The sequence below is a fragment of the Sinocyclocheilus rhinocerous genome, unplaced genomic scaffold (genome assembly GCF_001515625.1).
Source record: "Sinocyclocheilus rhinocerous isolate Xijiao unplaced genomic scaffold, SAMN03320098_v1.1 scaffold3063, whole genome shotgun sequence".
Lineage (NCBI taxonomy): Eukaryota > Metazoa > Chordata > Actinopteri > Cypriniformes > Cyprinidae > Sinocyclocheilus > Sinocyclocheilus rhinocerous.
In genome coordinates, this window is record NW_015640469.1 from 752,140 (window position 1) to 777,004 (window position 24,865).

Sequence of the window (24,865 nt, forward strand, 5' to 3'; positions counted from 1 at the left end):
GTATTTACAACACTGTTCCAGAACAGTTTAACCCAAATATCCAGATGTGTGCAGCACATTTTATGGAGGACCGTTGCTGGCCAATCACAGCACACCTTGCTTTTTCAGACCGATGAGCTTTGTAAAAATTGACGCGTTTCAGAAAGGCGGGGCATAGAGGAGAAACAATAATGTACAGTGTGGGGAAAATAATGTGTTTTTTGAACCTTAAACCGCATAAACACATTTCATTACACCAAATACACAAAATACTGTTCTTTTTAGCAGCATCATATGACCCCTTTAAAGATTATGTTCAATGCTATCATGGTCCATGGCACATATCAAAATTTTTTTGTTTTGACGTACAATTTGGCGTACTGTGACATATGTGTTTAACATGCACTATTTATTATAACATAACTTATTTGTATATTTATCATAACAACTTATTTGGCACATTATTTTTAGACTCTTCAGAGGTGATTTTGAACATTCAGATCAACTTGACAGTAAAACACACAAGTCTTATCATGTATTTGGCATAAATGTAGAAATATAGTGCATTCTATGGGAAGACTGGCCCAGAGGAAAATCTTATTGCTTAGAGGTTGCTCTTTCATAGCTTGACAGACACAGTGGAAGTCCCAGTTTTGTGTCATTAGATGTTTCTTTAATTCCATAGGAGGAATAAAAAAAGACACAAATGAGTCGCTTGTTGACATACAGTAAGAATATATGCCTATAAAACTATTGTGGATAAAACATCTAAGATTATTTGTAAGAATTTGATGAGAAATGTGAGTTCATATTGAAACTCTGACATTTGATTGCAGACTTTGGTTTCTTGGCAAATCAGAGCACAGTTTGAGACAATGAGATCTCTTCTAAAACCCTAGAGGAAGTTGGAGAGTACTGGGGTTGTTTCCTTCTTGAGAAAAACCTGAGAAGAAAAATTAGCAAAAATATTTATTTAATATTTATAAATATTCTCATTGCTGTTGAGGAGAAACAGTTCTTATGTGTGAGATGACCCTGTTTTCTGAAAGTGTCTCCTTGAGGCTGCAAGAGCACTGAAGTATATAGCAATGATGGAGCATCATTTAAGTGTTCCTCAAAGGCAGACATTATCGCTTTCTAAGTTTGGATGCTGCTCAGAAGAATGTAGTATAGACGCATCAGTCCAAATTTTCTTCAGCTGACAGTTATGTTCCTGGATATGAGAGCAAGCCAAAATAGTATGGTGAAATAATATGTGAGCAAAGGTTGTTAGCTTGTACCCTTGTTTGTAGCTTCCCAGTCTTCTCAGCTTCACAGGTCTGTGATTTTAAGTGTGCTTCCAGTCTAGCTGTACTAGGAGCTATAATTGTAACTGAGCATGGCCTCTGAGCCTCCTGGTGTCAACTGTGCTTCTGCAGCTTGGAGCTGCAGCCTCCTCCTTGAATAATGGATTCTTAGCTACAATACCTCAGGGTGCACTTGTTCCTTGGCTTGGTAAGAAAGTGAAATCATCAGTGGCAGTTCTTCTATTAATCACAGCACATTCAGACGTCACACATTGACATGCTTCAAGGTGTGATTTGGTGGCATGCCATGCTTTTAGTCATGTTTCCTTTGTTTCTTACACATAAATTAGGAACTTCATAGAGTTTATTTTCTGTTAGAGTTCAAATTAACTAATATATGGTAAAGTAAATGGATAGTACACTCAGGAAATTACAATTTTGTCAACATTTACCTACCTTCATATCGTTCCAAACCTGTATGACTTTTTTCTTCGGTGGAACATAAAATAAGATATTTTGAAGAATGTTGGTAACCGAACACAAAAACTTTTGGGTTTTATTGACAAAAATACAATGGAAGTCAATGGGAAACAAAAATATTTGGTTACCAACATTCTTCAAAATATCTTCTTTTGTGTTTGCAGAAAAAAAGAGGGAAAAATGCAAACAGGTTTGGAACGACATGAGAGTGAGTAAATAACAGATTTTATTATTTTTTTTTTTTTAATTTGCGAACTAACCCTTTAACATAAAGGTGAAGTGTTTTGTTTTTTTAAGTTAAAATATTTACTATCACAGTTTAATGTAGGTTAACATTCAGTGGTGGAACATTTGCAGTCCAACGTTTATGGAAGCGTATGTAATTTGTGGTCCAACATTTATGGAAGCCTATGAAATATCATGAGGTTATATGTCATATTTCTCCCATTGTGTACGAGACTGTGGAAGATTTTAAGGGCTGCTTTCATTGATGCATGCAACTGTTGGGGGGCAATTACAAGCAAACCCTATTCTCAATGTCACAGGCCACAGCTGCTGGCTTGATCAAATCGATGCTCCTTAAACATCCCTCGCCTGGAAAGGCTCGCTGTGCATCTTCTCATGCCATTTTGTAACATATCAGAATGATGTGTAGATGATAAAAAGGCATTTTGTTTGTTAGGCTACCGACTGTCTGTTCTGTCTGTATGTATGTTCTATGGTGGTGTTGTTTTTTGTGTGTAGACACCTTAACACTTGGTGTCCTTGGATTGAAATCCTTTTTTTTGTTTTTTGTTTTTTGTTTTTTGACAGATGTTGCTCAACTACTGTATGGAATCCTGTTTTGGCTAAAACGTATAATAGTGAGAAAGTGTGTGGAAAAAAAATGAAGTCACATTGTGATAAAATTTAATGAGTTAAAATTATGAGAAATAAATTGGCAATTATGAGAACTAAATTTGCAATTATGAGAACGAAATATGCAGTCCCAAGAAATAAAGTAGCATTTGTGAAATATAAAGTCACTTTTTTTAAGATATAAAGTCACGATTACAGGAAATAATCACAGTTATGGGAAGCAAATGTAATTATGTGAAATAAAGTTGCACTTGTGAGATATAAAATAAGAACTATGAGAAATTAGCAATTGAAAGAAATACATTTGCAATCAATTTGCAAATGAGAACTGAAGTTACAGGGGAAAAAATACAATTACAGGAAGAAAAAAAACAATTATGTGAAATAAAGCTGCAATTGTTAGATATAGAGTCACAATCATGAGAAATTAAGAAAATCACTTTGTGAGAAATTAAGTGAAAATTGTGAGAGTTAAATTCACAGTTACAGGAAATAGGCTTATCACAGTTATGGGAAACAAACACAATTATGTGAAATAAAGTTGTAATTGTGAGATATAAAATAAGAATCATGAAATTCAAAATTTACAGTTGCCAGTCTAATGTTGCAGTTCCAGGAGTTGCATTTGTGAGATATAAAGTATTTTTTGAGACATAAAATCACAATCAAGGATAATAATTTCAATGATGTGAAATAAAGTTGCTGCTGTGAGATGTAAATTAGCAATTATGAGAAATTTGAGTCACATTTCTAAGAAAACATTGTGAGAAATGAAGTGACAATTGTGAGAAATAAAGTCTCAATTTTGAGATATATAATGTCACATTTTTACTTTAAGGTGGAAATGGTCTTCCATACCTCATTATAGAGTACAGGTGATGTTTATTGGTGACTCATCACAATGTTTTTAGAGACAGAAAACTGTCAAGACATACTTTAGTTATGTGTATCTTTGTTCTTGCATGTATTTTGTACTGTAAGTAGTGTATCTCTGCACTACAGTTTAGACTTCAAAAGCTTCCCTTACCAAAAAGTAGTATACTTCAAGTTTATTTTAGTAAGTATACTTAAGTAAAGTTCAAGTATATTTTTAAGTATACTTTATGTAGTAAGTATACAAATATCAGTGTACTACAAGTATACTTGTAAGTGTACTATTTCAATACTCCTTGGGACTAAATTGGCCCACTTTCTAATATATAAAAGTATACTTTTAAGTATAACAGTAGTAAACTTTAAGTACACAACTAGTTTACAACATTAGACTTTTTAAGTCAAGTATACTTAAATGTCATTTTAAATATATTTCTGAGAAGTACATAAAAAGTAGACTAAAAGTATACTTTCCTATTTTTAGTTTAAAAGAAGTATACTAATAGCACACTTGAATAAACTTCTTTTTCGTAAGGGTTTATATATCAATATTTATTGCATTATATTTTCCACTTTGTATTGGGCACTCTAACCGTGACAGTGTAACTATGTCATCCCAGCTTGAGGACAGGAGTGTGTTTGACAGGGGACCCATGTTGAGAATGTGAGACAAATTTGTTCTGGTTGGTTGAGCCTGTGGGCCCTTAAGCTCCAGTAGTTCAGGTCTTTATCCCACACACATGAACTGTGCTGTCAGCGTCAGCTGGTCACTTCATTAGAACGGCTTCCCTGCATGAGTCCTGCATGCTTTATTTACTGTGACATTTGCGATTACATTGTGAAAAAAAAATTCAAAGAAGCACCTTTGAGAAACAGTCCACGATGGGCTTCTCTGTCTGATGAGAGGACCATAAGCTGTGTGAAAAAATAGATTTGCTTATTGAATAGGCCTAGTTCAGATGCAAAGCACAATCAGATCCCTTGTTAAAAATGTAAATGTGACCACAGCATGTTCCTAGAGTGAACTCGTAGAGAGAAATGCAGAGTTAATTGTGATTTTGAGTGGTGATATGTTTTTTTTTTTTTTTATGACGGATTGCAGTTGGATTGCTTTCTTAGTTGTGACTCCCTCCCCCTTGAGAACAACATGCAGCCGTATTACACAATCTGATAGGCTCACAAGACTCATCTTGTAGGTCGCTAGGAGAAGTAGATGGTTTTGTCGTTCATTTTTTTCTACCATCACTTTCACTCTCTCCTTAATGAGTGTACAGAGGCCATTCCTTTCTAGATCATTGGTTCTGATAGGCCCACAGATCACAATTAATCATGAATGGGGCAACATGGCTGCTCTGGTGAAACATAACGCAGTCTTTCCATAATGACCTTTCATTCTGATGAGGTGTCATTGAACTTACTCATTGCCCTTCTTTTACTGTACGCTTGGGTGTAATTGTGGTCATCACTGTCTGGACTGTACCCATGCAGTCCTGCTAATAATAAAAGATGGATTAATTTTTCACTTGTTTTGACAGACTAATGGCACCATTGATGTTTGTTGATGAGCAAGACTTGACCTGCATTATCTCATGATAGGGCACCTCCATCACAGGAATAAGATCATGCTAAACTGTGTGAAGAATATTAGGGGTCAAGATTTGGCTCTTTAGCATGGTCTATTTCTCTAGGGATGATAGCCTTATTCTGAATATCCTATATATTCTAAATATTTTGTTGTTGTTGTTTATATACTTAATAGTTTGGGTTGGTACAACTGTAGCCATATAAAATTGATAATTCTAATCAAATAGTAGGATTTGTTTCCCCTGCAGTAGGAAATTGATGGAAAATGACCACCTGAAAATGTCCATGACATTCATCCATTCATAATTAATGTATGCATTTTTTGTTGTATTTTTATAATTTTATATTATTAATATTATTATTATTATTATTATTATTATTATTGTTAATAGATGATTTCTCTTAGTGTTATAGACCTCCTTTTAGAATTTGAGGAATTTGGGGATGCAATGTTATGGTGTGCCTGTGGGGCTATAATCAAATGCCACTGAGAGATTTAGTTTTGTCAATAATGGTGACTATGCAAGATGGCCAGACCTGTGGATCTAACTGCCTGTGGGGCATTTTGGGCTTGACTGTGTGCATCTGAAGGAGATATTTCAGTAGGGTGCTCTTTGTCGCTGTGTCTTGCCTTGAACTATGAGACAATAAAGTAAAAAAAAATAAATAAATAAAAAAGATTGATTGCCGCAGATACAATTTTCTCCCTCTTACTGAATTGCAAAGATATAACAAGTAACAATCCAAGCATGGTATTAAATAAATCGTGGCACAGTCTGAGAGAAGCAATTACTTTTTTGTTGTCTGACTTAGGGAGCACAACATAGTTTAGCTCTTTGTATAATGCCTTTACATCTACCATTGTAGAATGAGTTAACCCCTTAACTATCACCACCCATTTTTTAAAATAGGCATGAAAGTCACTATCCGAACTTAAATTGTTGTAATTTATGAACACTTTGGAATACAGCCCTAAGGTTGGTCTCTTTTTAAAGAAGACTTTTTTTTTTCTTAATTTTAAAGAATAATTTTTTTTTTTTTTCAAAAAAAATAAGTATCAAAAAGTTATAGAAGTTTAAATGTACTGTAAATAAAATGCACTATGTTCATTTTATTTTATTTTATATATAATAAATATTTTACATAACAGTTTTCATTCTAAAATTGGTATAGAATTAAAGCCTTATGTCTAAATAAGTTATGTTCCAAATTTGAAGTTGATATGAAAACAATTGAGGTTGCTGTGAGATTTTATTTAGGGTGTTATACCGCAAACAGCCACCAGGTGCCATCCAAACTCCATTGAATTTTTTTAATGCATTTGTCTGTCACAAATGTCTAGATTTCTCTGTCAATATTACTTCTAAACTCTAAATAACCACCATATATGGGATCCTGAGACTCAGACCTTTTCAATTATATGTTTTTTGTCAAGATTATAAAAAGGTTTGATTCTAAAAGACCGTAATGCATTTTGTAATATGACACTTGACACTGCCCACTAAGGGGGAGGAGACCGCCAAAATATTTTAAAGTACCATTTCCATGGTAACGCAATGTCCGATTTCAAAATGGTTTTCACAGGATAAATCTTGGGCTTCTAAGCTTTCCAATTATATGTAATTTATGATGATTACTAAAAGATTTGATAGAGAAAAAAGACAACAACAAAAAAGAGCGCCAAGCGTCCCACTGATTCATTCCGTAGCCTACAATAGTTAATTGTTGTTAATAACAACCCCCGTGCAAACCTCACCTGCACCCTGGGGCTGTTAGTGTCTAAGCTTGAGCTCAAAAAGGACCATAAAAAAGACAATTAAAGTGGTTGAAAGAGAACTTTGCAATTGACAGTCTTTTAAGGGAACTTGTGGGTTTTCTTATGGTCCTTAATTTTCAACACCCTATAACTTAACACCTTAACGCTATAACTTATTTTATTATCCTGAACATCTTCGCTAATAATATCTCTATATATTTCAAAGCCTTGTCTGGTTAGTTTGTGGCGGGGAAAAAAAAAATCTACTATAGACTCTAACTAAATTAAATTCATTCATCTGTAGTGCTTTTCAGCAGGACATAATTTATTAGGCATCAGGCAAATTTATTTGCATTTCCTTTTGTCATAGTTTGTTGGTCTTTATGACCTATAGTGGGAGTAGTGTGTTATTACCGCCTGTGAACGAAAGGACATTCATAATGAGTGATGAATTAGTATAGCAGATGGCAGGAAGTCAGAATGAATAAAGATGGTGTCACTCCAAGCAAATGACCCTCTTCTTCTCTATGGGAATCATCCTCTTTTAGAACATATCTACCTCGCATGGCATCTGTTAACAAGGACCACTGCAGTACTTATACCGATGTGGCTAAGAGTGATGGGATAGAGGGTGGACTGGATCTGGATTGCTGCATACTTAAAGAGTTTATTTAAAGCTATGCTACAATTACCTGTGTAGCAAGTTCTCCTCATGTTCCCCTAGGTCCATAGCTCTTTAAAGACATTGGTCTAAAGACTAAAGTTGATTAAAGTTGGCCTTGCAAAGAGATTTTTACTCTCAGATCTGATATAAGCGATTGTTAAGTCGAAACAGTTATATTTGATTTATTTATTTGAAATACATGTAGATTATATAGGTGCAATGCATCTACTCCAGTACAGTAAGTACATTAGACATCATGGTTGTGCGCCGTTCAGAACTGAATTAAGAATGCATATTGAAATTCATATGACTTAATTTATGAGACTTTTACTGTTGATTTTTTAATGTCGATCTCGTGAGAAAACGTAGCAATTTTATGGTTTGACAGTTGCTAGTAAAATCTTCTGAATTTGTACAGTATATTTTGTATGAAAATGTATGATTCGTTGAAAACCTAAGACCTAAACCTAAGCAGATTGTATGCAAATGTAAAAATGGGATCATACAAATTCATATGAATTTGCTACCGATTTTCAAAATGTTAAATAGCTACAAATTGCCATGAGAGTGTATTGGTTGACTTGACAAAGCTTTGTTTGAAAGTTTTGAGAAAAGTAGAAAACACTTTGAAGGTTTTTAGGACTTTTTAGTTTATATATTTCATTATATTTTATAAATGCTCTTAGGCAAAGAAAATATATGTCTTAATATATTTTTGATCAATATGTTAAATGATATAACAGTATATTGGAAAACAAACAGAATAACATTGTGTAAATATATCACAATATATTGAATAATTCATAAGGAATATGCTTTCATATGCTTTATAGTGCTTTATATGCTTTCATATATTCTTTATATGCTTTATAGTGCTTTATATGCTTTCATATATTGAAAAATATGTGACAGTATATTTACTTATATATCACAATGTATCACAAAGCACACATGCTCATACTAAAGCACTTAGTGAACAGACTATCACTGTGCTGAAAAGTGCACTACTTTTTAAATCTTAATGGTGTTTGGCCAGTCATCAACCTAACCACATGATCTACTCTTCATACCAGAAACCCATTTCAATTTCAAAATAATACAACATTAAACACTAACAGATCTCAACTTATAATAAAATTGAGCAAAAACACATGAAATAACGCTTATTTTTTATTTATTTTTACTCTCCTTTAACGGTCAGAAGCAAATCATTCTGGGAACTAGAAATCTGCTGTAACTCATTACATGAATGTGTGCATATGCGTGTACATATACATTCACATTTATATGGGAGAATGTATGTGCGATATACTGTATACTTAATAAAGGATCAAACTTTATAAATATTAGATGTATTTTTGTCTTCATTTTTAAATATATTTGTATGTATCAATATATAGCCATACATTGTCAATGCATATATTGCTATATATTGAAAAATATAAGCACTAGTTTCCCATAAATGGAAATGTATTATGTAATATGCATTTTGCAGTATATCCCCATATATTTTTGTTATGTAAGGGTTAACATCCATTACTTGTTTTATTTTCCGTTGAATTGCAGTTCAGTAAATTTATTTTCCTTTCTTTCCAATTCAGCTTCCTGTGGTGTGCGACCAGTCCAATTCAATACAAAAAACCAAACATAAACCACACAAGTTGTGTGCCACACAAAGGATTATGTATTAAGAAAGAAAGAGCTCACAGTGCAGTTTCCAATCAGTAAAATGGTGTGTTGAAGTGGATAAAGTAGAAAACATAATAGCTTAATCACAGGTTGCTACTGTAGAGATGCAAATGTCAAATTCTTTAACGTAAACACCATCTACGGAAGGTCCTAGATGTATAACTGGGGAAGGAATTAAGAAGGTCCTAAACATCAGAGAAGATACAATTATTTAATGTGTAGCCAGGTGCCTCATTAGCAAGTAATTTGGAAGTAAACTCAGACGCTTGGCTAGTCTTTGTGCAATACTGGGAGTGGGTGGATTGTTTGGGAATTATTGATTGAACTCCGGCTGCAATTCTTTAAGGTTCTTTCATATTTTTCTAATTAGATTAGCTCCATCATTCAAACTCCTGTTCTGTCTAAGATCTGTATAAATTCTGCACTCACTGCATCTACACACTCTCCTGTACAGATATGCTGTGCTTGACAGTCATGATCTCTATAGTACAGTGTATTCCACAAGTACTTTTGGGTATTCACCATCTCTCTCGCTTCTGCAGAGCCATGAATTACATTATCTGATGCAGGTATCAGTGTAATTTGTCTGGATCTGAGCGAACTGCATTGAATGAAGGCTCCCCAATTACTCTCAGGACAAGGTTGATGCCATGACTTGTTTATTGATTATCAAAAGATGGAGGTTTAATTTGATACTCAGATGCAAACCTTCAGCTGATTCTATTCCACATGCACAACCGTTTAGTTTAACAGCACTCCTTGTCTGTCTAATCTTGAAGCTTACATTTCCAGTCGTTGGCACAATGCGCTATGACTTTCACTGTATTCTCTGCTCCCAGACACCCGGTGTTCACAGCATGCCATTGTTAGGCACATTAAGTACATTAAACACAGTCGATATCTGAGGATTTGTCTCTCTTCACTTGGTTCTGTTATGAGATGATGAGCCATCATCTCATGCTCGGTTCAAGGCAATTGCTTTCAGTCGGCTTGTTCTGATTTAATGTGACGTGTGAACACCATTGAATGTATTTGTGAAGGTTCAGGGAAGAATCATGTGTCAAGCGTGTGTATGCATGTGTGTGTGTGCCCATATTTTGAGCTTTTATTGTGTGTGTGTGTGTGTGTGTGTGTGTTGTTTATTAGCATCCCCTTGCATTTTGTGTGTCTAGTGTGTGTGCCATGGAGGTGGATGTGTTTTCTCATAATGAGCTGCTATGTGTGCCATACTCAAAAAGCTTTGAAAGCTAACCCAGAAATGTCATCACATTAATAAGGGCTTCTTCACAAGCCAGAGAAGCTTATTCAGAAACTTCTACTACAGCTCTTTGAGTGACACCGTGACTCTCTCTGCACACCTACTCATGTCGAAACCTACATGCTCATGCTACTGTTTATTGACAGTCATAAATCTGATTGGAAGTGCATATTTCATTTTAGCAGTTGTATTAAGGGATGAAGCCTCACAGTAGGGAAAAATAATATCCAGACACACTTTGATTTTGTTCACAAGCTGAAATCTTTTAACTCCATATATACATTTTCAAAGTTCATATATATATATATATATATATATATGAACTTTGAAAATCCATCATAAAAATGAATTGATAGCCATTTATGCATTTTTTTTTTTAAATAAAGTTGATGTACTTGTTTATCAAAGAGACAACATTGTCGTTGCATATTACTTGAGATGAAATATGAGGTGTGTGAAGAAAACAAAGAAAAATCATGAGCTGAAAATTTTTATTGTATGTCATTTTCAATCAAGGTGTCATTTTGTCAAATTTTGTGAACAATGTAAAAGGTTTATTTGTATTTAGGATACATAAATGCTAGCTATGAAATTAGCTTTAGAAAGAATTATTACATACTTATTATTATTATTATTATGTTTGTTTGTTTTAAAAATGCAAGTTACAATTGCGTTTACAGAATTCTGCAAACACAATGCATCATCTTTTGAGATTTGTTTTAAATTACATTGTAGTGCTGGTTTCATTACTTTAAGAAAAGAAAAATACAAGAAATTACAGAATTTGCCTTTGATTGTTGGACATTGTCAGTGGACTAATGAAATAATCCATTGAGAGTGAAACATATGATTTAAGAGAGTTCATTTTCTAAGTCCACAGGGCCAGAAGTGTCCATAGTTGAAGAAACACCAAATTTCAAATAGTTATTTTAAATTATATCCCAGTGGTTCAGGCATGAGGACCATAAGTCATGTTGTCACTTGCCATGTGATGCATTAAAACACCAAACAAATATTTGACAAATTCAAGAAGGTTCAGTTCGGGTAATTGTTCAGCCTGCGCAATCACAACCCCTGGAGACTGGAGCAGAGAGTTTGTGAAGAGCTGTCCAGCTGTTAGACATTACAGTTCAACCATTCTCATGAGCCGAGACTGTGACACTCTGTGATACCACAAGCACTCCTAAAAACAGACTCAATGAGTGGATGGAGTGGGATAGTTTGGAGTCTTTTGTCTCCGCTGTTGTCCAGATGGGTTTGACACAATGTGTAATTGGAAGAAAGGTTATAGCCTCGCGCACCAGCTCATGATAATTAAAGAAATGCTTGAAATTCAAACAAGTTGCAGGGGCTTGCTGGAGGGGGTTGGAAGCATTTATTTTTGAAGTATGAGCAGGTTTTTTAGAAAACACCTGTTTCCTTCTGGAGCCTGAAACATTTGGCTTTGATATCAGAAGACTCAATTTTGCAACAGGCAGTGTGTGTTTGTACATTACTGTATAAATGCATGCAATTATACATTGATATTGTCAGTTTCAGTGTGCAGACAGACTATGTCCTCTTAATCTTTGTGTTAGAACAAACTAAATATTTGTATACATTTAAATTAGTCTAAATCTAAAATAACAATGTAGCTCAGTATTTATCAAGGCATTTGCCAGTAGATTAGCAACATTACTCAAGGTTATCACAGTTATTACCTAAACTGTATGAAATCAGAACGTGTGTTTGTATAGTAATAAAAAGAGAAATTACTATCATATGTGGCTGAGAGAAGAATAATCTCTTATCTTCTCAGAAATGCTTTATTTGAAGTGCTTTACAAAGGTTGCATTTAGGTCGGTGCATTTCAGGAACATAATGCTGAATTGAGTGTTTAATTGATCATGCATGTCTTTGCAGTACTGAATTGTGGATAATTAATTATTGGTAATTGGAAACGTTTTAGCTGTGATAGTGCATTAAGAATTCAGGTGATAGAACCGCACAGGCCTTGTTGGAAGCGATACGATGTTATTAAACTAATTATTTATGATGCATTTTGGTCCATCCGGACTGCTTTGGTCCAACCGCTTTCTATATTGCTGCTGAGGATTTAGTACGACTGGAATGTTTTGGCTGCTTTCACCTCGACTACATTTCCATATCCTCTCTCTTTCATTTGCCTAATTAAATGAATAAATATGCATCCAGCTTTCCAACCAGTTTACAACTCAGAGTTGTTTTCATTTTTCTCAATAGGCTACTGCATAAATAAACAAGAGTATCATTTCTACTGCACATTTTATTAATCATACTGTGGGATTTATATGAGTGCATTTGTTCTTGTACACATCTGCGTATGTGTATCCGGAATAGGGTGAACAGGTGAAAACGAGAAACCAGTTCTTATTCAGTACTGGAATGATGTTCAGATACATTAATATTTCAAACACATGCATTTTTCTGCAGACTTCATACCTTACTGAAATGAGTTCCCTGCAATTTGCAGTCAGTGTTGTTAGTGTTAAGTAGAACTAGAACTATTACAAATTGTTACAAATACAAATAATACTAAACTAACACTTTTGCTATACTTATTTAACACCACCAGAAATTATCTGCTGGATTGTACCAGTGTATTTGTATATTTTGAACATTGTTTATCAGGTTTTCTTAACTGGAGACAATATATTTCTTAGAAGGTTCTCTCTGTTGTTGAAGGTTTTTTTTTTTTTTTTTAGTATACGATTGCAGAAGAATTCAGCAAGGAATTTAGTGCTCTGATTCTAAAATATGTAATGATAGTGTATTGTTAAGATCACTTAAGCATAGAAGTGGCCAAATTGTTACTGATGATTCTGGGAAAGAACCCACAATGCATGGCGGTACATTCAGACGTTAGCTAATCGTTAACCACACCAGACATTCTTCAGATATGAGTTTATGTGTTTGTGTAGGTGGGTGAGTGAGTGGGTTGATGGATTCGAATGAATAAGTGGGCCCGATAGCTTCTTTCCAGTTATGGTTTTGTGTGACAGAGTCAGACTGGAAGTGCTGGAAAATGCTAGCTTTGTGAAATTCAAACTAAAGAACCTCCATACACAAAACAGAGAAAGAATTGAATGTGTGTGTGCTGAACAAGGTCCCTAATGGGATAGCAGTGGTTTATAAAGCAGGTGCCTAGAACAATATTCTCTCATTTGTTCATTTGGACCCACTTTATATTAAGTGGACTTAACAACTATGTACTTACATTTAAAATAATAATTTGGTACAATGCACTTATTGTGTACATACATGTTTTTACATTGTACTTATATTTTAAAAATACCTGCATGCAATTACATATGTAATTAATTTCTGTAATTACATTTATAATTACACTGTTGACCCATCCCTTACACCTTAACCCACCCTTAAACCTACCCACACCACCAAACCTGTCCCTAACCTTACCCATATCCCAACTCAATAGCAGCAAAAGTGTTTTGCAATACAATATGAACACAATAAGTACATTGTACTTATTTTATGTAAGTACATAGTAGTTCAGACCACGCAATATAAAATGGGACCGTTCATTTTGTTTAGTAACATTTGAAAATTAGCAACATCTGCAGAAAATAATGTATTCTCCTGTAATGCAGTGTAATACTCTGGCTAATTTAAAACAGTCATTGTTTTCAGTGTTATTCCTTTAGGAGTTCTATATTATTTCAAAGATGCAGTTGGAAATTGTTAACCCTGTGTGATCTGACAAGTGTTTTTTGCTAGTTTCAGCCCAACGCAGTTATCATTTTCACGTCTTGCGCCACGTTGTTTAAATAGCAAATGCATTTTCGCCCATTTATGCGCCCATGGGCGTGCTGGTCTGAAAACGAGGTGTGTTCAGGCGCATTGTTGGTGTGTCAGATTCTAAAACGAGACAGACAGCATGTGCACATAAATTATGCTTTTTTTCTGTAATTCATTCTTCGTGAGTTTTCCCAAGAGTGTACAACATCTCTTTGGAAAATACAAAGCCCCGAACATGACATGACATAAAAAAACATAAAAAAACTAAATAAAATAATAAAGATATTGTGGCCATGAATTAATTAGTTTCCACAACTTTTTTTAATGTACAATATGTCTATGATTTACCTGAAACAAGGGAACAAATTAATAAAACCTTGTCACAAATTAATAATTTTTGGTCATGATAACTTTTTTTCTGATGCATTCAAATCATGTAAGAATTATTGTTCAAAAGGGAACAAAGTTGGTAAGATTTAGAGATGTTTTTGAAAGAAGTCTCTTATGCTCACCAAAGCTGCATTTTTTAAAATCAAAATACAGTAAAACAGTAATATTGTGAAATATTATCACAATTTTAATAAAGTTTAAAATGTAAAAGTCATGAGAGTGAATTCTTCATGGCCACAGTATCCAATTATTTCCAGACGTCATGTCCGAGGATTCATAGGAAAATGATGTAGACATAAAACATAATATTGGCTCTGTCCAACCTTTAGGCTCATTAACAAATAGTTTCCATGCAGTCTTTTATAGTATTTGCATACATTTACTGAGCTTTTAAGAGCAAGTGATCCTTATTAAACTCTGTAATATAATCCAACTTTTAATTTCAGTTTGTTTGGACGAGCAGACTAAATCCATAGCCAAGTGAGGCATTCACAGATATTAAATAGTTATTTTCTCTGAAAGTTCTGAATTATTCAAAAGCATGTTCTGTGTTGCCACCTGGCTGCAATATGAGTTTTCTCCAGTCTTCAAGGTACTGAAACATCAACATGTGTTGATACAGCTTTAATAAGAACATAGTGACTCATAAAGCACAAATCTGTCATCTTCAGCTGGTGACATATCTCTGACTGTGTGAGTGTGAGTGTTTGTGTTTGTGCGGATCCATGTGCTTTGAGTGAGTGGCGTCGTTTGATCTCTGCCTCGCTCATTGATTGAAACCATGTGAGCGGTTGCACTCATGGCAGCCCAACATTAGAATCCACATTTCCCTGCCCTGTGATTTCCAAGCACACTCCCCGTTACATCAACAAAGCAGGGCGTCTTTAAAAGCTTGCACATGTTTCAGCTCAGAAGTTACACTGCTGCTTTGCACAAATTGTTAAATGGACGAGGCCTCATCTGCTAACCAGTTTTTCACAGTAGCAGTGCCTGCTGGTACTGACCCGTGGTCGACACAGTGGGTGGTTGAGAGAGGGGAAGAGTTGGCGGGAGCTCTCGCCACATCTGTGACATTGATCAGCTTGGCATACCGTCCGGCATAGGAAGGAAGAGCCATCATCAAAAGCTAAATCTGTGACAGGCGGCCCTTACGGACTCGGCCAAAAAGGATTTATGGGATGAGGTGGGGGGATGCTGAAGTAGTTCTTATTGATGGGTGACCTAGTTGAACAGGTTATACTTTTTCGAGAAGAAATATACGAGCCACACAAGAGCTCTGAAAGCTGTGCGAGTTAAGACAAGCACATGAATAATTTATGTTTTAACACCCACCCTTTTCAAATTCAAATCATCTTTTGAACCTCTTTTTCTCTGCTTTCTAAAGTGTTGCAGAATCTGTGGACTTCCATGTTCTTTCACCTGCGGTTTGGGCTTGATGATGGCAGTTCATGTTGCCTTTTACTTTGCTTTTATTCCCTCATGTTTCTTTATTGACGACATTGACATTACACATGTAATTTACTTGAGCCTGGTGCTGGTCTCTCCTCCCGTGACTAATTCAACAGCAGGCTGTAAACAAAAGAGGACAAACCGTGGCCTGTAGCACGAAGCGAGATGAACAAACTCAGAGTTGAAGAGTAAGTTTTGAGTTGACAAAACACCGATACAGCCAACCTGGTTAAGATCAGGTTCACTGGGCTCGATATAAACCTTCTCTCCCAACTCAGAGTTTGAACCAGAGTTTGTGATTAACTCTAGACCGCGTGCACCTGAATGTGTGACACATGCAGCAAACAGCCAATCACAGGGAATGTGTGGAGAGCATCAGCAAAGCGTCATTTGGATTCACTTCTCACGAGAGTCAGTGCAATTCACTTTTCTGCTGAAGATTAAGATGTCGTTATTCAAAATGTAATACATTTTAATGCATTTACAAGGCAGGAATAAACACTTCTGCTGCAGCAAAAGCTTGGCAGCAGAAAGAAAATATATGTCTATGCATTTTAAAAGTTGGATATATTAAAGCTTATCATATATATATACATACAGGTGCATCTCAATAAATTAGAATGTCGTGGAAAAGTTAATTTATTTCAGTAATTCAACTCAAATTGTGAAACTCGTGTATTAAATAAATTCAATGCACACAGACTGAAGTAGTTTAAGTCTTTGGTTCTTTTAATTGTGATTATTTTGGCTCACATTTAACAAAAACCCACCAATTCACTATCTCAACAAATTAGAATAACTTCTAAACACGTTGTCTCTGTAATGAGCCTAATGAGGGAAATTTCAAATATATCACCTCCATGCCATGCCGAGTTGAGGCAGTAATTAAAGCAAAAGGAACCCCTACCATGTATTGAGTACATGTACAGTAAATGAACATACTTTCCAGAAGGCCAACAATTCACTAAAAATGTTTTTTTTTTTATTGGTCTTATGAAGTATTTTAATTTGTTGAGATAGTGAATTGGTGGGTTTTTGTTAAATGTGAGCCAAAATCATCACAATTAAAAGAACCAAAGACTTAAACTACTTCAGTCTGTCTGCATTGAATTTAATACATGAGTTTCACAATTTGAGTTGAATTACTGAAATAAATGAACTTTTCCACGACATTCTAATTTATTGAGATGCACCTGTATATATAAAATTTAAATACGAAGCTTAAAATTAATTGCCACTTCATGTAATAATTATATGAATATATTATATGGATTATAAACAATTACAATTAAAAAGGCACAATATGTAAGATTTTTTTATTAAAATATCCAAAAACCACTAGAACAGTGTTATATATTGCTGACTTGTGTACTTACATTATCCCAAATGTTTCGAAGAATGTTTAAATCCAGAGAAATAAGCCATTTTAACTAGTGACACGGACCGTGTCCATAGTGTCATTGTGTCGCCTGCCAATGACGTCATAACCCCTCGATTTCCGGTTTTGTTTTGTAGAAAACATGGAAACACCAAAGACGCTTTAATATGTTGTGCGTTTTAATAGACCGGTGACGACCGCACAGAGTAGCATTATAACAGTTTCCGATTTTGTAGAAAACACCAGACACTTTAATATGTTATGTGTTTTATTAGACAGGTGACGACCGCACAGAGTAGCATAATAACAGAACTTTCAAACGTATCTAGTATGATAAAACAGAGCTGCTTTTTTCTCCACATACGCACGACCGGAAGGAGCGGAAGTGGTAGACTGTGGCATAATAAAAGCCTCGTTTCACTTCAACGGCTTTCAGCCTCACCCTGCTTTATTCTACTACGTTAATAAATCATTAGCTCATCCATGAACATGATTTCTGACCGAGTCCCATCGGATTGCATCGGCTGTGGGGATGAAGACGACAACTCCCATGATTCCACACTCAGTCACCGCGTCATCAAACTACGCCTTTGCTTCTTTGTTTATTTTGAATACGCGCCCTCCAGCGGCGAAAAATTACATATTGTGCCTTTAATATAATATAATAAATAAGTAGCTGCAAAAGTCTGGCAATTTTGTCTCTAAAATCCTTTGACTGTAAACTGCTTTAATTTGGAGTGAGAGATATGGGGGAGTGGCTTCATTGCATCAGATATATGTCACTTTGCTCACTGCTGATTGGTCCAGTTTGGGTTTGTGATCTCTAACCCAGAATAAAACTTGCTCCGGAGCAGGGTAGCCGTGTAGCGCAAGTTACCATGGTGACGAAACCCGCTAAAAACCAACCCACCTTCTTGAGCCCGAAAACTCAGTTTTCTCAAACTAAACATGAACTTACCTGGGTAAAAACTGAAACCGGCTTCATGCTACAGGCCACTGGAGTCATAAGTCATTGAGGTCTGTTTTTCCTTTTATGCCTTTGTGTTACAGCTTTTTTTTCTGTCCTGAGAGACACTTGCTGAGATCTATATTCTGTTGTACTTCTAAATGTTTATCAGATTCACTTTAGCAGATTTCTTTTCAGTATTTATTTTCCCCCAAAAAATTATTAACGACTCATTCTGCACTCACATTTTTTCTAAGCAGATGCTGTCTAGATTGAGCCTTTCTGCAACTAACTAGCAAATAGCAATTATTTTAATTATACCATTCAAAAGTTTGGGATTGGTAAGATTTTTTTTGGGGTGTTTTTTTTTTTTGAAAGATGTCTCATACTCACCAAGGCTGCATTTCTTTGATCAAATACAGTAACATTGTGAAATATTACCATTTAAAATAATTATATTAGAATATATTTTAAAATGTACTTTACTCCTGTGATGGAAAGCTTAATTTTCAGTGGCCAGTACTCCAGTGTCACATGACCATCCAGAAATAATTCTAAAATGCTGATTTGGTGCTCAGGAAATAATTACGATCAGTGTTGAAAACAGTAAAGTTTAAAGGAGCAGCATCTATTTGAAATAGATCCATTTTGAACATTACAATATAAATGTCCTTACTGTCATTTTTGATCAACTTAATTTGTCCTGCTAAATAAAAGTACTCATTTCTTTCACAGCACATTTGTTACCATAAATTTGTAATAACTTTTGGGAAATTGTTTTTTAGGCTCCTACTTTGTGAGTTCAGCTGTAAAAAGTTGGGGCTAAAACACACAGATAAAGCATCAGTTACACACCCACTGCCCTTTCTTTGCGGTTCATTATTTTTGCATTAATGCTAAAAATCTTCCTGCCTTCGTCAGGGAGTGAAAATATGGGAGAAAATTTTAATTGTTTGGTGAATCTATTTTATTCTGAATTACCCCTCCAAAACCTAAATTTTCATTAGGAAATACTTGAACACGTCAAAAACAGCTCTTAAGTGATTACATGGGGTCTTGAAGTAAAGTGGGACGAAACAGAAAGTGCAGGCCCTGCAACTGGCTGCTTCAGCTCACCTACTTCCTCTATCATCTCAAATGAATTGTTCTGGCTGGTGGAGGTGCAGACATTTCTCTAGTCTTTGCTTTCTGTGGTGAAATCATAATCATTAATCATGACAACCAGTTCCACTCAGACAGACCTTTAAGGCAACCTTTTGCAAGATTCCCACTCGCTTTACCTGGAGTATGTGTGAAAAATAAATCGACTCCTCTTTAGCAAACCCTCTTAGTGACCTGATGTATATGACTTATTTGCCACTCTGACAGTATTTGTATAATCTCCCTGAGCACTTGACTTGCATTTGTAGCTGTGCTGATAACTGCCATATTTACAATGTCAACTTTGTTTTAAGTTACTGTTTGACAGGGCCTGCTAAACATAAATATGAAAGTAAAGGAGACTTAAAAGGTGATGTAGGTAATTTTTTGACTAACAAAGCCTAAAAACACTAATACATTTGCAGATATTTAGGAAACATGCTAAGTTCACATACCCGTTTCTCCAAAAAACACTAAAGCTGTTCTACTTTGAAAATGTGCTTTCTGTGACAGAATGCCTGTTTTTGATTTGGTCTGTGTGATTCCACCCACTGCCAGTTTAACCAATAGTATTTCGACACCCCGGGTTGCCAGAGAGCGGAAAACAGCGCATCTCAATCATGGAAGCCAGCAAACGAACTGGGTCAGAGATTGTAGATTCTACCCCATATAAAAAGCCTTGGCATCAACCTAAAAAGACCAGAGGCATATTAAAACAAGGATAAATCAACTGATCAACTTACAGTATAAGGCTCATCGCCTTCCATTTTCAATTGCGCTTATTCCCGTTGCATGTCCTCAATCTGACAACTCGCATCACATCTGAGAAGGAGGGGGAAAGAGACATTATTTTGAATTTGGACTGCAGTACCCATTTCAACCACTAACTGTCAATTACATACTGCATCATTAAACCAAATAGAGATCTACCACTTCAAAACAGTAATGTTAATGTTGTTTTTTTAATGTGGATACTGATATGTAGTTAGCAGGAGGGTCAACATGATGCAGATATATGATATAATTCAAATTTAATACTGTATATGGGACGTACACAGAAATGCTACTAATTTAGATGGGATATAAATATTGTAAATAAAATGCACTAGAATAAAAAAAAAAAAATTAGGGTCAATAAGATTTTTTTGAATACCTTTTTTAAAAAAAAACACTGGTGTGGCATCCATGACAGCCAAGGACTCTGGCGTGGCGGTCATTAGGCCTAACGACTCTGGAGTGGTGACCATGATGGGACGATACTCGGGAATGGCAGCCATGAAGGGACGAGTCTGTGGAGTGACGGTCCTGTTGTGATGAGCCTCTGGGGTGGAGGCTACTGCGGGAGCACTGCGCCTCTACAACTCCCAGAGTAAAAGCGGAGTCATTCACTTGCAATGCCAGATCTGTTCTAAAGTCCAACTAAGATCAGGCAATGGCATGAGGGAACTGAGCGGTTCAGATAGCCCCCCTCAAAAAAATATCATAAGACATACCTCATCAAAAGATGTTGAATGCGTCAGTTCAATAAAGTCCTAAATATAGTCCTCGATTGATCCATCTCCTTGACAGAGACATTTTAACTGTGCAGCTGGATTCATTGTTTGAGTTGTTCTGTAGTGTGTTCGAAGAGACGAGGCAGAGAGAGAATCCAAATTCACACATAGTTTTAACAAAAGAAAAAAAGACAGACACTCCAAATCTGGAAAATGGCAAATAGTCCACACAGAGAACCAGGAACATAAGCCAAAGACAACAAAGGGAGGACCAAGAACATCCAGGCACCCCAATCATAAACAAGATAACATCCAATGACTCATCGACCACGACTAAAACACAAGAGCTTAAATAGGCAAGCTGAAACCAGTAAATGATCAACAGGTGGGAGAAATCAAACCAAAATTAGTCCAGGCACAGGACTGTAGGGAATGTAGTTCATAATGGGAGAACAGAGTTGTAAGGAGTGACCTCTGGAGGAGCTCATGGGTACTCCAGCTGGTAATTGTGACAGTGTATACACAAATGGTAATCTCTAAATTTCTTGTTATATCGCTCTATAGCACTATTTATATGCATTTTATTTAATTCATATGCATCATTAATTTATGTTTATGATAACGTTATGAGCCAAATTCACCGGTCACCGGAGTATACAACAGATGTTTTCCTCATATCATAAAGTAAAGTTTGAAGAAACAAGATAAATGTTTAGGTTCCCATACGGGTTTCTATTATTTTGCTTGGAGTTGATGTTGTGTACACTGTTTTAGCATAACAGAGTTGGATTATAGGGCCTGACAGAGATATTTCAACAGAAATTTCAAACAAAAGACCAGGACTGACAGTTAGCAGTCTTAACAGTTTAGAAAGTTATGACAAGGACGACCTACTTGACTAAAGATTCCATTCCACGTTGTATTTCACCTTGGGCATGTGGGAGGAATGATGTAGACTTTTGGTTGAGACATTGCAAATCTTCAACATGACTACAGATGTCTGTCTTGTCAGATGTAGGAGTGTATTCAGAATGACATAACTTGTGTTTCATGGGATATATAAAACATTTCAATAAAGTTTCAAAATATGTTTGATTCTACCCTTTGAGAAGTGTTCCCTTTTCCAAGCTAGTGGTCTCAATTTTTAGTTATTTATTTTTTGTACTCTCCACTTTTCCTCTGAAGTAGACTTTCCAATTGTTTAGAAACTATTTCCATTATCTCCACATCAGCAGAGCGGGTCCCGTTCTCATCATTTTGAAAACTTAAATGCTACATGCTACAAAATGAAAATGTCCTTCTCATTTACGGATTTCAAAGTTTGAAGATGCAGCCAGAATACAGACAGCAATTTTTGACAGCTCATTTTTGGACAGGCATCTCACATGGAGAAGCATAATCTGTCTTAATCTTTTTCCAGACAGTCTGCAACTGTTTGCCATTTTTAGAAGAGGCCCCTGCATGGACTGGCCCTTGTGTGGATTAAAGCACTCATTCAGTTGGTTTATGGACGTGTTTACTCACACCGTGTCTTTGGAGAAACAAGAGAAAGAACCCTCAAGGGACCAGTGGAATGTACCAAATCGTATCTTCAGATGTGGATTTTCAAAGTGGAGCAGCTCTTTGTATTTGAACTCCATTGGTTGTGGATGAGACCACCCACCTCACATAAACGAAGGCCGGTCAAGGTCATAATGTGGGAGTGAATGACATCTTTGCAGGCCCTTAACGTTGTGCTCTTTAATCTTTGTTCATCAAGCCATCACATACTCAAATCATGTTTCATCTCCTTGTTTTGAGTTCAGTCACTGTTCTTGTTGACGCATACAAATTCACAGACGGGAGACCCTTCGAAAGGATGGGCCCTCAGGTCTTCAAAGACTCTCGTACTGGCTTCTCTCGATGGGATCAGCTCTCCTGACAGCGACTGAGTTTTCAGGGCTAAATGTCTTGCCTTTCTCACCTGCTATGCCTCTCACTTTGGTAATTTGCATCTTGCTCTTTTTTTCCTCTTCTCGGGTTTTCTTGTTTAGTCTCCATTCTTTGAGCTCTTTATCTCCTGGTGTCGGCTTGTTATAACAGCAGTTGCCTCTAGCGCAAATGTCTTGCTGTGTGCAGAGGCGGACAGTAACTAAGTACATTTACTTGAGTATTGTACTTAAGTACACTTTTTGAGTATCTGTACTTTACTTGAGTATTATTTTTTCTGGGAACTTATGACTTTAACTTCACTACATTTGGAAGACAAATATTGTACTTTTCACTCCACTACATTTCTATAACTTATTAGCTCTTCAGGATGCCATTTCAGGATTTTAGATACAGGAAAGTATGTGAAACTCCATTTAATCAACTCTTTCACTTTTAGAACACACATTTCAGTCATTCTTGAGACATGGGAAAAAACAGGTTCTGCAAGTGTAACTGCTATTAGGTTTAAAAATAAAAATATTTTCAATTTTAAATGAAAAGGCTGGCTTTTGCACTGTGTCTGAATCCAAGCGTCAGGATGCTGCCTCCATTTGGGCATACATGGATCCTGTCCTCAAAACAATGAGACAAGTTTCCTGGTGCTCACACCATCCACTTTTGGTCTGATGGCCCTAGCAAACAATATAAAAACAAGATGAATTTCTCTCTTTTATGTGATGTCCCTTCAAGATTTGGTTTCCAAAGAGCGACTTGGAACTTCTTTCCCACTTCACATGGCAAGGGAGCACCAGACGGCATCGGAGGGACGGTCAAAAGAACTGCAGATAGTCTCCTTCTGGAAGTATGCGATTTCGGACGCAGCTTCTGTATTTTCTGAGCAGCGCGCCCCCTGCCCCAAACAGGTGAACACTTCCCAAGGGAAAATAATCAAGCAATCAGTGAATCCTTCAAGGCTGAGCAGGGAACATTAATCGTCACAGATAATACATTCTAAAGTGCATTTGGAAAATACATTCACTTGTCTTAAGTTTAGTGTTACTCTAATATAATTTATTTGCCATTTTTCTTAGTTTTACACATTTATTATTATTATTTTTAAGACCACCACATGTGTGCGTGTGTGTGTGTTTATCCTCTGTCTTTTTGGCCACCAGAAGCAAATTCGCCCCAGCCATTATATCCAATTAGCAAGAGGCTTTCTTTTCTTCTTCACCGCCCCTACCTCTCAACGCAGAGTGGTAGAGGGGAATTATGGCTGCATGCTTCTTTGATGAGAACAAATCAAGCTCTACTCACTTCATGATGATTTAAGTGCCATTAGAATGCACATTCTGTTGTCTTTCTTTTATGTTTGGCATTCAGGAAATTTAAAGGCATTTCTCTGGACTCTTTACATTACATTTTGACATAATATTTATTTGTGAACTTACTGAGATTTGTGTGATGTTTGTTTCAAAACTACCTGCTATTTGGAGTAGAGACCTGCGCGGGGCGGATTTTTCAGTCCCGCTCCCGCAAGATTCTGTCCCGCGCCCGCCCGCTCCCGCAAAAATATATCTTATCTGGTCCCGCTCCCGCCCACGGCATTCATTGTTTTGTCCCGCTCCCGCCCGCAAAAGCCCGCATAAAAGTAATCTATATAGATTGTTTTCAGTACATTGAAGAAATGTACATGAAATGGTTCTGTAACATCTCCTAAGCTCCACAACATCCCAGCATAAACACTCCCGATAAAATATTTGTTATTTAGGCTAAGCATCAATATTCACAACCACTGTTATTTTTTACAGAAAGCAAGCATGGGCTGCTGCGTGCATGGTTTGGCATGGCAGAATGCGAGCAGCACGCTTCCTTTATTATCACAAAAAGCTGACATCTCAGTTAATCGCAATCTCATAAAGCTTTGTTATAACACAATAAATATATGCACAAT

At 36.1% G+C, this 24,865-nt stretch overlaps 1 protein-coding gene and 1 long non-coding RNA gene across 2 annotated transcripts in view; one reads left to right on the top strand and one right to left on the bottom strand.

The window, feature by feature from the left end:
• LOC107753185 (EGF-like repeat and discoidin I-like domain-containing protein 3) overlaps nt 1–24,865 on the top strand; it is a 199,392-nt gene that overhangs the window by 8,344 nt on the left and 166,183 nt on the right. The window lies entirely within an intron of this gene.
• On the bottom strand, nt 19,203–21,310 carry LOC107753183 (uncharacterized). The gene is made up of 4 exons (XR_001641439.1): nt 21,001–21,310; nt 20,661–20,862; nt 20,251–20,329; nt 19,203–19,555 (listed from the first exon to the last, which is right to left on the bottom strand). It is a non-coding gene; the product is annotated as an uncharacterized LOC107753183 (long non-coding RNA).